Source organism: Elaeis guineensis, chromosome 6 (assembly GCF_000442705.2).
Source record: "Elaeis guineensis isolate ETL-2024a chromosome 6, EG11, whole genome shotgun sequence".
Lineage (NCBI taxonomy): Eukaryota > Viridiplantae > Streptophyta > Magnoliopsida > Arecales > Arecaceae > Elaeis > Elaeis guineensis.
The window spans coordinates 14870114-14887984 of NC_025998.2; the positions used below are offsets into that span (position 1 = coordinate 14870114).

At 39.5% G+C, this 17871-nt stretch overlaps 1 long non-coding RNA gene across 2 annotated transcripts; it reads right to left on the reverse strand.

Annotated features, from left to right (window-relative positions):
- Positions 1–6355: 6355 nt before the first annotated feature.
- LOC109505043 (uncharacterized) lies at positions 6356–16032 on the reverse strand. Of its 2 annotated transcripts, none has more exons than XR_003799036.2 (5): positions 15789–16032; positions 13491–13619; positions 11970–12023; positions 11769–11852; positions 6356–7251 (listed from the first exon to the last, which is right to left on the reverse strand). It is a non-coding gene; the product is annotated as an uncharacterized lncRNA (long non-coding RNA). The 2 variants fall into 2 exon arrangements; XR_012142050.1 differs by having other exon boundaries at positions 12136–13619.
- Positions 16033–17871: the final 1839 nt, after the last annotated feature.

Genomic DNA, 17871 nt, shown 5'->3' on the forward strand with positions numbered 1-17871 from the left:
ATGAGTCATCTTTGAGTGTATCGATTTTCTCCCACTTCCAAGGCCAAGGCATCTTTTGGCTCGGGTGAAGGAAGTAGAAGATACTTTTGTGTTTACCACAGTGTTGGTAGCCAATGCTTCAGGTGGACTCTTTTGCTTCTCTGAGGCTAATACAGATGGGATTCCTCAAAGTGAAGCCATGTTGGGACATGCCTCGAGCAACACATCGGATGAAATGAGTCTTGACGTCAAACACCATCATGGCTGTCTTTCGAGAGGTGCTACTTGAGAAGATGATTGGATGCATGCATTTATGGAGGATGTACACTTACCTCCTTTTCTTAAGAGGACATCATGGTATGCAGATTTTTCGACGCAATGATTGGACATTTCGCTGATACTGATTTGGATGACATTTTAGTGTCCAGTGGAATGTTGACATGCAGACATCAATCGGACTATCCATTTGAACCACCATTATCACTAGTCCATGCTACAAAGGACATAAGGAAGATCGATGCCACCTATCTAGTTCCCTGCTTGTAGAGTTGGAGAGAGAGAGAGAGAGAGAGATACTACAGCCATTATCTTCCTTCTGTTTAGAGTTGCCGATAGGTTAATCTTCTGGTTTCTATTTTTCTCTTCTTGTTTTGTTTCCATTGCTTTGCCTCTAGGAAAACCAATAGAATAGGGATTCGTTGACTTGGGATCCCCTACTCATGCTTTTGAGGGTTCCGCCATGGAGTGACTCAGGGCTTTTCAAGCTCCAAACACAATTAAGTCTATTTTGAAGGATGACGATCTCGAGTGAATTCAGAAGGAGTATGGGATCCCGGAGGACATAGCCCTTGAAGTACCCAACCTCTTTGATAGGGTTACTTCTCAAAAAAATAGGGAAGCCTTGTATGGGGAGGCCTTAAGGGCTAGCCTTAAGCTTTCGATTCTCATTGTCTTTGCTGAACTACTGGGGTGGTATCGGTTTTGTTCTATCCAACTTGTCCCCAATGCCTGGCAGATGATGGTTGAGTTCTTTTGCTTTCTCCTGTATCGAGAAGTATCTCTTCAAGCAAAGATATTCAAATACTTTTTCAAGTGAAGACACATCTACGAAGCAAAGATTGGGGGTACACTTCTCCTCAGAAGAGTGTTACCAACTTTCTCTCTAGTCCCTCTTCCATTCATAAGAGGAAGAGCAAATTTTTCTTCATATCCTCTAACTCCATGGGGATTTCTGACTGAATGGGGCTCGCCAATGAAGTTTGTGCTATTGGAGCTTCTAGAGCTGACTGAAACAGAGGAGGCGATAGTGAGGGAGTTGAAGTAGCATAGGATACCACCATATTCCAAGTTCCTCCACCAGGATCTTCCCAAAAAGTTATACTCTAGCGGTCCAGCCCCTGGAGGTGAATGTTGGTATTCATTTGTTTGAACTTTTGACTATGGAGCCAAATATGTTGACTTTGAGTCAGTGCAGGTTTATCATTCTCTTAAAAGAGTTGTACAGTCCTTCCAAGAAGAAGGAGAAAAAGAGGAAGAGGATCATTTTATCCTCTTCTACTAATGCCATCATGATGTGGCTGTCGTTTGCCAAGGCTAGAGTCATTGAGGCTGAGGATACTGAGATTGAGGCTGCTAAGCCCAAGATGGCATAGGTCGCGGGCCAGGTGAGGGAGAAGCAATCGAAGAAGAGGCATGCTATCCTCTCACTTAAAGTTGTCATGGTCAACACAGCCCCGACTAGGGATGGTCTTTTTTAGATATGGTAGAAGGAGGTGCTTTAGCTCTCCCAAACATTCCACAGCCTTCCACCAGTGTTCCACACTAGTGGTTGAGGCCTATGCAAAATTGTTGTGGGAGTTGGTGCCTTTTATCGAATCGGATACACTGCAGGCACGGTCCTTTGGAGAGTGCCTCCATGATACTGCCGAGGTAAAACTTCAACTTTGACTCTCCTTTAGACATGCCTTTCTTCTGACTTGGTAGTGATTTTCAAGGAGACTTCACGATGTGGAGCCTGCTTCAGTAGGTCCAATATCTAGATGAAGCTCGCCAGCTTCATTGTCATTTTCAGACAGTTGAGGAGGGACAAGATAAAGTTGAGAAGAGGCTGCAGTCCATCTTGGTGCAATCGGAGGAATAGCTTGCTACAGAGAAGTCTCAAACCAATGCTGTAGGGGTAGCTTTAGGAGAAGTCAAGACTTCTTAAGAGGAAGTTGAGAAAAATCTTCAAATAAATTTGGGCCATACAAAAGATGAGTCTGCCCAAAAATATCAAGAAAGTTCAGCACCTCATAGGTAAGGTGGCAGTGCTAAATCGGTTTGTCTCAAGATCGATCGAGCGTTGTCTTCTATTTTTTCAAACTCTAAGACAACCAAAAAATTTCTAGTGGACTGAAGAATATCGCAGGCCTTTAAGGAGTTGAAGAAATATCTTAACTCCTCACCATTCCTCAGCAAACCGAATTCTGATGAGAGTCTTTATCTATACCTAGCAATCTCACCGACAATTATAAGTGCGGCATTGGTCTATGAACAAGATAAAATCCAGAGGCCAATCTGTTACATTAGTCGAGTCCTGCATGATGCAAAGACCCGATATACCAAGATGGAGAAACTAATTTTTGCTCTCATCATCGTCGCTTGAAGACTTTGGCCTTACTTCCAGGCACACTCTGTCATAGTGTTAACTGATCAACCTCAAAAGAGTCCTGCATCGGCCTGATACTCCTGGATGATTGGCAAAGTGGACGATTGATCTAGCTGAGTTTGAAGTTTAGTTCCAGCCTCGGCCTTCCATTAAAGCATAAGCATTGGCAGATTTCATCATCGAATACACTATTCTAGATGATCAAGAAGTTCTAGAACCAACCCCAAAAGAAGATACGTCGATGGGATCTAGTTCGTCGATGGAACCAAGTGATTGGTGGGTGGTGCATGTGGATGGTTCATCAACTTCATGGCATCAAGAGCAAATCTAGTACTTCTCAGATTGGAAGGAGTTGTTGCAGAATACGTCCTCAGATTCGATTTTTCAACAACTAATAATGAAGCCAAATATGAAGCCTTTATTGTCGGACTTAGAATTGCAAAGGAGCTTCGGGTGAAAAAATTGAAGATCTGTACTGATTCACAGCTGGTGGCTGAGCAAGCAAAGGAAGATTTTGAAGCCCGAGAGGAGAATATGAAAAAATATCTTCAAAAAATGAAGGACCTAGCTTCAGAATTTGATGGCTTCAACGTCCAGCAAGTACCCCGATCCAAAAATTCAAGGGCGGACCTACTATCTAAATTGATGACATCGGCTCCAAAAGATCTATCACAGAAGACTTTCTTTGGAGTTTTGAAAAAAGTCGAGCACTGAAAGCCAATGTCAATTTTATAGATTGATGATGAACCATGTTGGATGGATCCCTTCATCCAATTCTTGTGAGATGGGATATTGCCTGCTGACTCTAAGAAAGTCAAGAAGATCAGATATCAAGCCTCTCACTATGTCTTCTACGAAGAAAAATTGTACAAATGGTCATTTTTGCTGCCGCTTCTCAGGTGCCTTCATCTTTCTCAAGCTGAGTACGTCCTTCGAAAGGTGCATGAAGGGATATACGGGAGTCACCTAAAAGGCAACTCACTATCCTATAAAATTCTCCGATAGGGGTATTACTGGCCTGCAATGCAAGATGATGCAGCCGACTTCATGAGACGATGCGACCGATGTCAGCAGAATACAAACATCCAACATTGATCGTCTGTCCCACTGACTCTGATAGCCACTCCTGGCCATTCGCTCAATAAGAGATAGACATCTTAGGTCCTTTCCACCAGCATCAGGCCAGAGAAAGTTTTGTTGGTAGCTATTGATTATTTTACTAAGCAGATGGAAGATGAGCCCCTTGCCAAGATCACCAAAGCCAAGGTGACCAACTTCATCCAAAAGTCCATAATCTATAGGTTCAGTCTCTCATCAGTGCTGATAACAGACAATAGACGCTAGTTTTTAGGATCCAAGTTCGCTGAGTTTTGTCAAAGTTATGGCATTATCTAACATTTTACTTCAGTAGCACACCCGTAGGCCAACAGTGAAGCTGAGGTAACTAACTGGACCATCCTACAGGGATTGAAAGCTAGGATCATAGAACGAAAGGAGCATGGGTGGACGAATTGCACAGTATATTATGGGCCTACCAAACTACTCAGAGGACAACTATAGAAGTGACTCCTTTCAACCTCTCCTTTAGAATAGAAGCCATCATTTTGGAGAAGATTGGACTCCCGTCGCATAGGGTGGAAAACTATGATGACCAAAATAATGTCAAGCAACTTTGTGCAAATCTAAATCTACTCGAAGGAGTCCGCATAAAGTGAGGGTGCGGATGGCAGCTTATCAAAAAGGGTGGCATGATATTAGAAATATCGTGTCCGAAATAAAGAGTTCAAGGTCGAAGATCTAGTCCTACGACAAGTAGAAGTCTCCCAACCTACAGAACATGGGAAGCTGTCTCCTAATTAGGAAGGTCCTATCAAGTAGATAAAGTCATCAGATCCAAGACTTATCGCCTTAAGCAGCTGGATAGAACATTATTACCCCGATTGTGGGATCCGAAAAATTTACGAATGTATTACCAGTGATGTATTGGTCACTTATTAATAAAATACTTCTTTTCAGGATATTGCTACCCTTTTTCTATTTCCTAATAAAAGAGCAATCCTAATACGAATTCCATTCGAAGGTTAACCAACTACAATGTCGTGGAGAGGGCCGATTCAAAAAAAAAGAGTGGGAAAGAGAAGAAATGCATGAGAAAGGTATGCATAGATATCTATTTTCATTCCTTCCAATATTTATAAAAATGATGCCAGAAAAGGATCACACAATACACCAAAAAAAAAAGAGATAAAAGGCTTCATCAGATTAGTAGTGTCTTGACCACATCAAGTCCAAGATCTAGGACAAGGAGGGCTTAATCCTCATCCGAAGAAAACACCCCAACCTCTTCATCATGTTTTCGGGGTGGAGGTGATGTAGATCCAGCTACGGCATCAAAAATTTTATGTGGGCTTTGCAATTCTAAAACCTGGACAAACCCACGGTGCAAGCGTCAAGGAGCTCCTCCTTGAAGGCTTCCAAAGTCTTATACTCTGCGACACAGCGAAGTCGGGCTTTGGCAAATGCCTCTGCAGTGCCTGGATGAACCACCCTTGTGGCAGTGGAGGACCCCTCACTCAAGACCCTCGGCAAAGGGGAGTCTGATGAGTTGGCCGACCCTCACCCACTTGGTTCGGACCTTTCCTCTCAGGTACTCTACCTTCTTCACTGCATCATTAATTTGTTGGGGAGTAGGCTCCATTGTTGCAGGATAGCAAACGAGAAGGAATGGATTTGAGGATGTATCAGCCACAAAGAAAGCCATTTATAGATGTTTCAAGCGACGTATGCCCAGCTAATGGCCAACCGAATTTCGACATGCGTCCCACTCCAAAAAGCCAACCAACATGCCATTTACTGTGCTTCTCCTTATCGAAGTGGGGCTGATGGGATACCTCAAGAGTCATTACACCCACCATATGGCAACGGGAGAGTAATCCGAAATGAATCGTAGTCAATTCTCCTGAAAAATTTGCACCGTTATGACGGATGGAATCTCAAGATGCATTACGAGTGGATGCTTGGGTTCTCAAGAAGCAAACTCGTCGACCAACTTTGACCAACAAAGTGCCAACTAATAAGCTCCCTGGCCATCCCCAAGGAAGCTTCGGCCATGCGATCCTTTTCTCAATGATCGATGACTAAGAAACGGGAGCTAACTACAAGGACTTTGAAGGCCGTACTCACTCTTCAACGAGTCAATGCCCAAGAAGCCTTAGTCGCACAAGATGCAGGGACTAACCTAAAAGGACTCTTGAAGATTATATTCATCTTTTCATGAAGCTCACTAATGCTCGTCGATTCGACTTACATGGGTAGAAAACCTCATCAGTTTAGAAAGTAGGGGCTACCCTATAAGATCCTTGAAGGCCATGTTTGCTTTTTAGCGAAGTCAATACCCATAAAGACTCCAGCTGGTCGAAAAGCGGAGACTAATCTAAAAAAACTTTTAGAAGACTAATCTATAAGGACCTCAGTCCGATAGCTTCGGCTACAAATGAGGACTAATCTACAAGGATCTATGCCCTGTCTACTCCAACAGCGAACGAAGTCGAACCTAAGGAACCTTTGAAGAGCGAATCCCTAAGGACCTCGAAGCAAAATTGCAGTCACTATGCACGCCCGCACAAAACTCCTCAATGCAAGGATCGAACACCACTGAATCCGAACCATCGTATCAATGAAGTACAAAAAAATGAAGTAAAATGAAAATTTTAAATTTTATTCCACAAACTAGTTACAAGGACCTCAAGATAGATGCTTAAAGAAAAGAGAGAGAGTGGAATCATCCAAGGCGACCATCCTTGGTGGACGAAGCTGCAGCATATTCCGAACCTCACGCTTTCCGACGGTAAAGCCGAGCGCCTCCTGATGCTAGGATCCGCGAGATCAGTGCCCCTGTCGTCCCTAACGGCATTGACGTTAGAATCAACTTCGAAAAAAAACTGCTTGGCCAAACTTCTACAGTACTCTTCCAAACCGATGTCATAGGCCATAGTTGAGACCTTGGCAACTTCCACAGCAACCTCGCACATAGTGGCGACAAGTTTTTTCTCCAGTTGTTTGATAGTAGCTTCGGCACGGTAGGTGGCCTCCTCACTCCTGCAAGCCGAACTCTGAGCTCAGTCAGCGCGGACCTGTCAGGCTTAAGGATTCCAAAAGATTGGCAGTGACGTCATGCGCCACAAGAAGCTCACATTCGAGGAAGTCATTTGATGGTCTGCAGGACTCGGCAGCTTTTCCCGATGCAATGTCATATCTTAGTTGTATTATTTCTTCCTTGGCCCCACAGATCTTCTCATTGCAGAGAGCAGCCATCGCAGCCGCATTCCACTTCTCTCCCCAGTCACTCATCCAAACATGTCGCGCTCCTTTGTTATCCTGCGCCTATCGGCAAAATACTCTGTCCCTTTGCCGTATGCATTTCCTCAGGCAATCTATTTCCACTGAAGCCTTTTCATTGTACCTTCTTGCCTTTCGAAGTTTCTTCCTCACTTCAACAGCATCCTTTTGGGCCCAATACATGTCTTTCTCCAAGTTTGTGATCCGAGTCTTCCAAGGTAGGGCCAAGGGCAAGCGTTCAGCATGCGACAGCCAAGCGTGCAATCACAGTGTCCGCATCGAATTAACTGAGGAAGATATCAAGACAAGCATGAACGATAAGACATAGGGTACGAAGTCCTTTCTTTATTAATATTAAAATTTTTATTACATCAACAGTTAAAAAAAAAAAAAAAAGGACACAAGCTAGATTTTTCAATCTCGATATGAGGATCAATGGGGGAGTCCAAAACAACCGCAGCCGGCTGCTCCAGCTCAACTCACAGTGAAGCAGCTGGTGCAACTTCCGCAAGAGTAGACTCATACGCGACCTCCAAAGATGGAATAGCTTCAGGGCTCTCCCCATCGATCTTGGGAGCTGGGGCACCATCTCCCGCAACCTCTCTTTCAACTCTCCTCTCCTCTTCTTCTTCTTCCTCTTCTTCTTCTCCCATCCTATCCAGAAAGCTTAAATCCAGATCCAAGAACACCTGGCCACCTTCCAGTGACAGATGTCTAGACCGATGTTGAAGGCCTCCTGACTAAAGCCATATTTTTCATTCAAAAACTCTTTCGATGCGTGGAAAGCTTCCACAGCCCTTCCGCAACTCGATTTTCGACCTTCTCGACTTCAGTGACTTTGACTTGCGCCTGCAGTCTTTTCTCTGTCTCCGAAGCCAAATCAGTTTCGGCCTTCTCCAGCACCGCCTTCAAACAAGCAACTTTGGCTTCAGCAGCCTTGCTTTTGCTTTAGCCTTGACCTCAGAAGCTTTGACCGTCTCGCGCTTCAGTCAACTCCTTCTCAACATCATTGGCCCTATTTACGAGGATGGTAGCATAGTGGCCCACCTATACAGTTAGAGCAAGGAATCATACAAAGGAGAGGAGAGAAAAAAGAAAAGCAAAGACGGACTTACTCACACTATAAATGAAATTATCTGCTTTTGCTTTTCCCACAGCTTTCCCTTCGACTTTTTTCAAGCCATCGTCAAAAAGCATGTTCTAGAAGAAAAAATGAACAGTCTTCCAATCATCAAAGATATCCTGAGAGGATGATGACCTCGAGTCTTGTCTTAGGTCCGTAGATCCTCCTGCTGAGTCCAACCCTGTCTGAGTTGGAGTTGAATCAGTCTAAGCTGGGAGCACAATTGACTTTGGGGGCCAAGTTTGAAAAGGAGCTGAAACAACTCCCTTCTGGGCAAAAATAGAGGGGATCACTTTTTTGTTGCTCTTCCCTAAAGCCTTAAATTCTTTTGAGCTTTAAGAGATAAAGAAGGTGCCTTCCTTTTCAGTAAACCCTTCATCAGTCTTCTTACTTCTTCAGGCTTCATTTCTGCAAGAGAAAGAGTCAGCATCTGTGAAGGCAAAAAGGATGAACATCAGGAGGAATAAAAAAATTCTCACTTCTAGGATCGGTCGAACTGATCCAGCATTGAAGAGAGCTTGCTCTGATAACAACTCCTGTAATGAAAAAATTTCGTATCTCCTCAAAATTGTAGAGCACTCAAGGTCTTCGTCTCCAAGCTTCGGGATCAAGAAGATAGAATCCCTCGATCGATCCCAGTATGAAAATCTCCACTCTTTTACAAAAGGATCAGAAATAAAAAAGAACCGATCCTTCCAACCATGCACCGAAGAAGGAGCTCTCCTATTAAAATAGAGATTCTCTCGAAAGAGAAATGTACCACTAATCATCGGTACAGCTCTTCATGATGTAGAAGGATCGAAAAAGAAAAAAAGAAGGCTGGACTCTAGCTTTAGAGCAAAGAACGAGAAAGTCGATGATAAAATGGAATGAGTTAGGGATGATAGAATAAAAAGAAATATCTAAAAATCAAAAGAGTTCTATAACAAAAGGATGGATAGGAAAATTACAAATCTCAATCAAATCATAAAATAAAATATCATTTTATATTATATTCTTTTCAAAATTCTTAATAGCCAATATCATAATGCAAACCATTTGAAAACCATCATTATTTTATGCAAACATATGATACAAAACATATTGATAATCATGCTGGCAATTATAAATAAATATCAATCATGAGAAACCAAATCATGCAGAGCAAAAATATATATATCAGTGTTTGTATCCAAAAATCCTTACCTCTATCGATGATTGATTTAAATACAATAATCAATAAACTTCTTGATCTATGAACTTAGAATCAAGATATTCTGCTCAACATCTTCTTATACAATCAGTTGCACCTTTAATAATCACAACAAACCTAAAAATCATAGGATCAATCATAGAAAAATTATGAAAATACCTCTAAACGTCACAAATTCAGAACCTATCCTAAAATCAATCAAGATCTGAATTTGTCTAAGTATTTATCCACCCTTTTGTTGTAGAACTCTTTCAATTTTTTGATCTTTCTCTCTGTTCTGTCATCCCTAACTCCTTCCATTTTATCATCGACTTTCTCGTTCTTTGCTCTAAAGCTGGAGTCCAGCGTTCTCTTTTTCTTTTTCAATCTTTCTACACCGTGAAGAGGCATACCGATGATTGGTGATACGTTTCTCCTCTGAGAGGGGTCTCTGCCTTAATAAAGGAGCTCCTTTGGTGCATGGTTGGAAGGATCGATTTTTTTTATTTTGATCCTTCTGTAGAAAAGTGAAGATTTTCATACTGGGGTTTGCTGAGGGATTCTGCTTTCGGATCTTGAAGCTTGGAGACAAAGATCTTGAGCACTCCATAACTTTGAGAGGATCCGAAATTCCTTCGTTACAAGTTTGTTATTGGAGCAAGCTCTCTTCAATGCTGGTATCAATTCAACCAATCCTAAAGGTGAGGATTTCTACATTCCTTCTGATGTTCATCCTATTTACCTTCACAGATGCTGACTCTTTCTCTTATAGAAATAAAGCCTAAAGAAGTAAAAGACTGATGAAGGGTTCACTGAAGAAGAAGAAGACGCCTTCTTCGTCTCCAGAAGCTCAGAAGAAGTCTAAGGCTTCAAGGAAGAGCAAACAAAAAGTGATCCCTTAACTTATGCCCAGGAAGGAGTTGTTTTGACTCCTCTTCAAACTCGACCTCTGAGTCAATTGCGCTCCCCGATCCTCAGACTGATTCAACTCCAACTCAGATAGGATCGAACTCAGTAGGGGATCTACGACTTGAGACAAGGCTCGAGGTCATCATCCTCCCGAGATATCTTCAATGATCGAAGACTGTTCACTTTTCTTTCGAAATATGCTTTTTGATGATGGCTTGAACAAAGTCGAAGGGGAAAGCTGTGGAAAGCAATAGAAGCAGATGGTTTCATCTATAATGTGGGTAAGTATGCCTTTACTTTTTTTTTCCCTCTCCTCTCCTCTCCTTTTTATGATTCTTCACTCTATCTGCACAGACGGGCCACTATGCTGCATTCTGTTGCCGCTATAATCCAAATCACGTTGGAGAGGCTAGAGTGGGGGCACGTCCTCCCAAAAAGAAACCTACAAACAAAGTCTTATGCAAAGTTGACTTCGACGAGGGCCTCCAATGCTCAAATTAGATTATAGTGAAAATAAGATGAGAAGTGTAGATAGAATAGTCACGCGTACCTTGAGGGTTCTTCGAAAGTCTTTTTAAAAGGCAGAGATGGAAAGATCACTTTTAGCAAGTTACATGACCGATTTAGGCATGACATGATGAAATTATCGATTGGAATTTCTGAAAGGGTGGTTGCACCTACCCTATTTGTTTCAGAGCGGTTACATATCATGGGCCATTTTGAATTTTGAAATAAGGGTGCAAGCTTGATCGGATCGGTATCATCTGTAGCCACTTCAGTGTGATCTGAAGGTGATGCATACTAAAGGAGAAAGGTGCCTAGAGCTGGTTGGGTTCGATGGGGATGAGATCGATGAGGGCTGAAGCATATCCGTGGTTGGAATCAAGAATCAGTTGATTCAGGTGTTTGATCATCCACAAATGTTGGACAGGTTTCAGATGTTAATTGTAAAGAAGACTGGAGCAAGTGTGACACCGAAGTCAAGACGAGGCCGAAGTCGGAGTAAGGCCGAAGTCAGGATCGATCAGTCCTGTGTTTGGCTTAGGGGGGTCACTAGGAGCTGGGGGTTCGTCAAGAGCTAAAGTTTGGATCAGTAGGCCTCTGGTTGTGCGTCGGATAACTTCAAGTGACCCTTGTACAGTATATGGGAAATAGCCCGCTTTCTTCCCTTTCCGCATCGTGATATCAGCCTCGTGCTACATAGCATCTGCCCTTTTGTTAATCCATCTCTTCGGCCTGAGTGGCAAATATCCCCCCAACACTAATGATGATGATGAAATGATGAAGAAAGAGCATAGAAGATCACAAGAAAATGATACATTCCCAAAGTAGAATTACAATTGCAAATGAATCACTAGACTTGTATGGTCTCCACAACTTTCATGTAATTTATTTTAGGTCTTTCTTTCTCTTTCTCAGAGAGAACTTTGTAATATGAGGCAATATGCAAAAATTGAAAAAAAAAAATCTAAGTATGTAAGAGAAAAGATAGTAGAAAATCCATTATTCCTCCAATGAATATGAATTGATAAAAGGTAATATCTAACAATTTGATAAATAACATGACCAGGAGATTTAATATGATAAATTGAAGAACAAACCTTTTTGTTATTACCAAAGGAAATATACCAAAAGCTCCAAGTTGATATCTAGAGTAGTAAGCACATGACCTCAAATGCAGTATGCTGAAAAACAAGACATAATGCAATTGGCAATGAAAGATTAGCACATCTAACAATTTAAGGTGAAACTAACATCTGTTTAAGGAAAGTAGATGTCTCTTTCAGTGATTAGATTCTTACGGATCGGAAGTAGATAACATAAGGTCCATAAATGTATACAGATCATCCAAGTCCCTATCAAAGAGAAAGCCAACATGTAAATAGCATGCTCATTTGTTGATCATTGATGCAAATACAATGTCTTACTAGAATGCTAAATAGAAAAATTATTGATAACAAGCACAACTTTTGCCAGTGGAATAATGCATTTCCTTCAACAACCTTCCCGGATTTCTGATCAAGGGGACCTGACACCTTAAAAATATTAAGGCAAACAACATTTCGCTTGCTAAAAAGCAAAAAATGTTGTATTCTATACTAAATTTACCAGAATAATGCTGGACAACTCTGACCAATACCTCAGCATGTACAATGAAAAGAAAGAAAAAGCGATCAACTAAAACAACTGACAGTACCACAAACTTGGCCTTCATTCCATTAGCTTGCGAAACTAAAGCATCATATTTGGCAGATAAGTAGACAAAGCAGTATAATTATAATAATACAATTTGTTATGCAAATGGATTAAGATCAGACTCAAAGATCATTTTCAACCTAAAATAATATGGCAGAATTGAAGAGATCCTGGGGGAAGAGAGTGTGGAGCAAAATGATCCAAGTAAAGAATAAGAAAACTTCAGAAGTACTGAATAAATTAGGAAGGGAAACGGGTCCCCCCTATACAAGCTGCTGAAAAGGTGGATGTAGTGGATGAAGGCATCCATAAAGGAATGGATCAGTTTTTCCAACAAGTCATGAGAAAAAATGCATTGGCTCAACATATGTCCATATAAGTCATCAGACAAGACTGGTAGAAGTATAAGTTTCCATCCCTAGGAACAGCCATGAAGATATTTGATGGCCCAGATAATCAATAACTTCAAGTTTGCACATTATATTAACTAGCATTCATTTGCTCAAGATGGGGTCACAACCAGGAGAAAACTGTCCTGATTTATATTACATGATAATAACCATAAGAACAAACAAATGAGTTCCACTTGTTTTAAAGATTAGGATGTCCAAAAGGTCAGACTCCTACAAGTACTATTACTATTTTATTGCCACCATTGTTGTTGCTGTGGCTGCTCCCGCTGCTTAAGATGCTAACTTGCAAAGAATCCCTAATTTGTGTGCATCTCTTTTTTTTCTGAGAAATAAAAATAACATATTTGTAGTCTAAAAGTGTTTCATTGCTTTGATTTCTTGTAATTGATGGTCATGTCGCCTTTTCAAAATAGAAAGCAATATATGTACAGAATATGATAAAAGCAACAAAAAAAGTTGAAGGCATAGTTGTGTTGTTAATAACATCAAACAAAAAAAAAAAAAAACAGGCTCCTATCAGATCTAATCGGTGAGTCGAAATGAACAAAAACAGAAGGTGCTCCTTTGTTAATGCTAAAAAGTCCAAAATTGGAATCAGGGTGCTCAATACATCCTACTCTTTAAGTGAAGGGGAAGGGGGGGAGGAATCAAAGAATGATTTGTATAACAATCATGAAATGACATCTAAAGCTTGTTGGATATGGTTGAAAGTACATCCACATGAGGATCCTCCAATGGTTTTAGCATGATTCTTGTGTTGAGGTTCCTTGCTCAAAGTAGTCCTCAAAAAGGGAATGCAATGCAAGCTTCCCAAATAGTAAGTCATAAGCTGGAACTAACATCCTGCATCACCATAGAGAAAAATAAAGTTCAGTAGATTAACCCAGAGTGGAATAAATAGTGATCACTTGATACAACCTGTGATCATCCCCATAACAGCCAAAAGGCAAAGAAAAATACAACTCAATATCTAGCAGTGGCTAAGTTCTAATGTCAACATATATTACTTATACCTTTGGTTTCCCTCTTTTTCCTGCAAAAGATAAGCATGCTTTGACCCTATGATTTTAAAATTGCAAATGATCATATCAAAGACTAAAGTATCAGAACATTACCTGCCGTATTTTTAACAGATTCTACTTTGCAGCTCGAAAAACAGTCAAGATACAGTTGGTATTTTCTATATTTAAAGGTATGGAATATGGATATCATATACTTTGCCAATAGTACCAATTATAGAGTCCAAGTTGATACATAGAGTCCATAATATGCAAAACTAAAAATAATTTGTTGCTTGTATATTTATGTCCAAGGTCTTTATATCTTAGCAATTGAAACTAGTTGATATAGCATGATTTGATTCAAAGATAATGACATTCAAGGATCAAATCACAACTTTGAATTGTGATCGCTATTGTACTATTGCAAAATCACAAATATATGATTCTTTCATCTATGATCTAATCAGAGGATGATTATGTTAAGGCTTGATATACATTGTTAATCCTTTCCTAATAGCTTAAGCTTTTCGGATTTAGTACTTAGTTAACATGGTATCGAAGCCCAAGGTAATTCCCCATTTAGGCCAACTTTTCTTATATCACATATTTGGTATCATGAGTCCTTTCTTTTCTTGACTTGTTCTCAGTTGTATCTGAGACATTCTTGACTTGTTATCTTGAGTTGTTCTTGACTTGTTTATGCCTACACATGCATGGAGGGTGTTACAACTCAACTCAACTAAGTCTTAATCCCAAATTACTTAGGATTGACTGAAAAGGGCATCCCAGTGTATGAAGTCCCCACCACTATGGGGTTTGAGGAGTGTTCGATGTACGCTGCCTTACCTCATGTGGAGAAGCTGTTTCTGTGTTTCAACCACGTGACACCCAAGTTACAATAGAGCAAATTTACCATTGCATCAAGACCTGCTCTCATTTGTGATGGGGTTTTAAGGTCTGATATACATTGTTGGCCACCCCCCACAGTTCCAGTTGTTAAGTTCTACTGGTTAATTAATATATTAAAGTGAGATCTGACTACACTTTGGATGTCAACCACTTTAAGGACATATTTAACACATGTAAGAGATTCCAGTTGAACCGACTGAAGGAAGAAACTCCTCTCTCTGCTCAAATCACTTCAGTAAGAAGTGCAAAAAATTGGCTGCATTAATATTTAAAAATAGGAAACTAAACAGGACTGTCACGGACAATATTGAGTGAAGTCCCAAGGAGCTAAATATCTATCAAGTCTCCGAAGGACTGGATTTCGAGTAACAACTTTTAAGAGAAAATTATTTCCAAGGGTAATCCTAAAGTATTTTATAGCCATGCAGCCAAATCACATGGCCAAGAAATGGTTACGCGCACTATCGTACCCATAACAGTGCTCATTATCAAAATATTAACCACTTAGCATCAATTACCGAAAGGAATTGATCAATATTCCCTACTAAAACATCAAAATTGCATAAATCTTCTCAAACTCTGACCGATCTGCAACTTCATACCCATCTATTTTCAATTTCCTTTGCATAAAAACTCCATCTTTCCCCATGGGTAACTAATCTCCCTGCCAGAATAATCAAATAATATTACCAACTTAGAACAAAGTTTAACAAATCCATATATTGGCAAACCAGAACGAGTACAAACCAAGAATATCAATTCAACATGTCAAGATGTCGGAACAGTAAGAATCCAAAAAACAATGTCATGCGCCTAAAAAAACAAATAGGTCACATGCATTTCTGAGGTACATTATTAAGTGCAAAGAATCAGTCTAAGTTCTATCAAAATACCCCAAACCATAAAGAAAAACGCCCCGCGGGGAGTGATGAGGGTGTTGGACTTCTAAGATTAGCACAGAAAAACAGGAACTCTCAACAGAGACAAGCGATGGCAACACAAATAAGCCATCTGGATCACAAAAGAAATCGAGAAGAATCAGAAAAGAAGACAGAAGAAAAGCATGAAAACTGAAGAGGAAACCAAAGAAGAAGAAGAGAACCTGGTGCGCGCCGCGAGGGGAGGGAAGTCGAAATGGGGGAACCAGCACCATGGGGGGTGGACTCTCCTTGTTGAAGAAAAAACTCATCAAATTTCCCATCGCTCCCTCTTTCTCTCTGAGTCTCTATCCTTTCTGCCCTTTTCCACTTCGAGGGAAGCCCGAAATCAACATTCAGAGAGGAGGAACGCCGACGGACCCTCGCTCTTGTTCCTGCGGATCCCACCTTTTTCTCTTTAACTTTGGCGACCAGTTCTCAACGCTATCATTATTTATTAAAAAAAAGAAAAACAAGTACTATCCGTTGCAAGTGCAACCGATGACTTTACGCCAGGGAAACTTGGCCGAATGGGGACAAAATATTGGGAGTTATCCCGCTAATTCTTTTTTATTTTTATTTATTTTATAATTATGTAAAAAATAAAAAATTAATTTTATTTTATAATAAAATTTCAAATCACCATAAAAAAGTCCGATACCCTCACTTCTGCCCCTCCATTTATTCCGTCCAAGTAAACAAAAAAAATGATAATTTATATTAATAAATCCTATCCCTTCAAATTTGTCTAGATAACACGATCATATCATTTCCAAACTTATTCTACAACCAAAACCTATCTTTTATATGAACACCAAAGTTTTATTTTCTTGGAATCGGGAATACAAGCAGTGCACATGAGACTAGGATGAAAATCAATAGTTTTGAAATTTAATTAAAATTATTTTATTATTAATATTAATATGAGGGATATAAGAAAAGTGTTAATAGTTACAATCATGTGACTATAAGAATTGATGGTATTGATTACTAAAGCAAGTGATCAAAAATTAACCAACTGCATTGTACCTTTTGATATCAATGCACATGATAGTTGCGTCTAAATATAAATGAACGCTTGTGATAGTTCACATGGGTGTAGTATGATGGATACATCATCAATTTCACAGATACACTTCTTTAACTTCTATTTCTTATCTAAAGAGAAGGTTGTTTCATGTATGACAATGTGGACATGAATTCCCATATCACGGAAAGTCTCAAAAATAACATGATGTTTCGAAGTTTGAGTTTTTTTATAAAAAGATGAGCTTGACATTTACAATGCATGCGCTATGTAATAATAAGATTTTTTTTAATATTTATATAATATAAAAAATATATTCATCAACTTCGAAAGATGAGTAGTCAGACTTTTCTCCCTAATAATGGACACATGCTATGTTTACCGTAAGTGAGAGCCATTATATTAAGTAGATACAAACAACCACTCAAGTCTCTATAGCCTCACTATTCACTAACGGAGAGGCTTTAAAAGGTCTAGGAGTTACTACGATTAGGATGTAATACATTCAAAAAATATTTTTATTATAAATATTATTTATTTCATTCTTATTTTCTATTAAAGAAAAAATAATTAACTATTAAAATATCAGAAGGTGACACTGTTTCACGATAAAGATATATTTTCTATGAGCATAATAATTGATAATAGTAAAACAACTATACGATATGCCTTGATGGTTATATAAAAGGACTAAGTTTTTTTTTTATATAGTCCAACAGTAGTCTAATATATATATTATTAAAATGGAGACTTTGTGTCAGCAAGTTCTCTTTTTGTCATCTGCATAGACCATGCTTTTGTCATTTATACAGATAATTATTTTCAAAAAAGTAGATGCTTATTTAGAACCAATTTAGAAGCCCATTATTCCTAAACATAATTCTATACATGCTATAGAACCAATGCAATAACATAAGGCTTCTTATAATATTTTTTTATTTTTTAATATTAAATAATGTTGTAATTGTATGAGTGATATATGGAAAAGCAATGCAAGAGATATCATTGATCATGTCTATTTTATTAGCATAATACGGCAACGATTGGCTTCAAAAATAGTTGGAAAAGAAGAATATAAATTGCATCCCATGCATCATACAAGTTATATGCTAGTTGAGGAGTATTTCAGATCAAATTCTAAAACCTAAGCCAATCAATCCAATTACGAAACTAAATCGAATAAGGGCTTGATTGAGTAACCTTCTAGTTGGACTAGCTTGTCTAGTCCAAGTTTAATAACT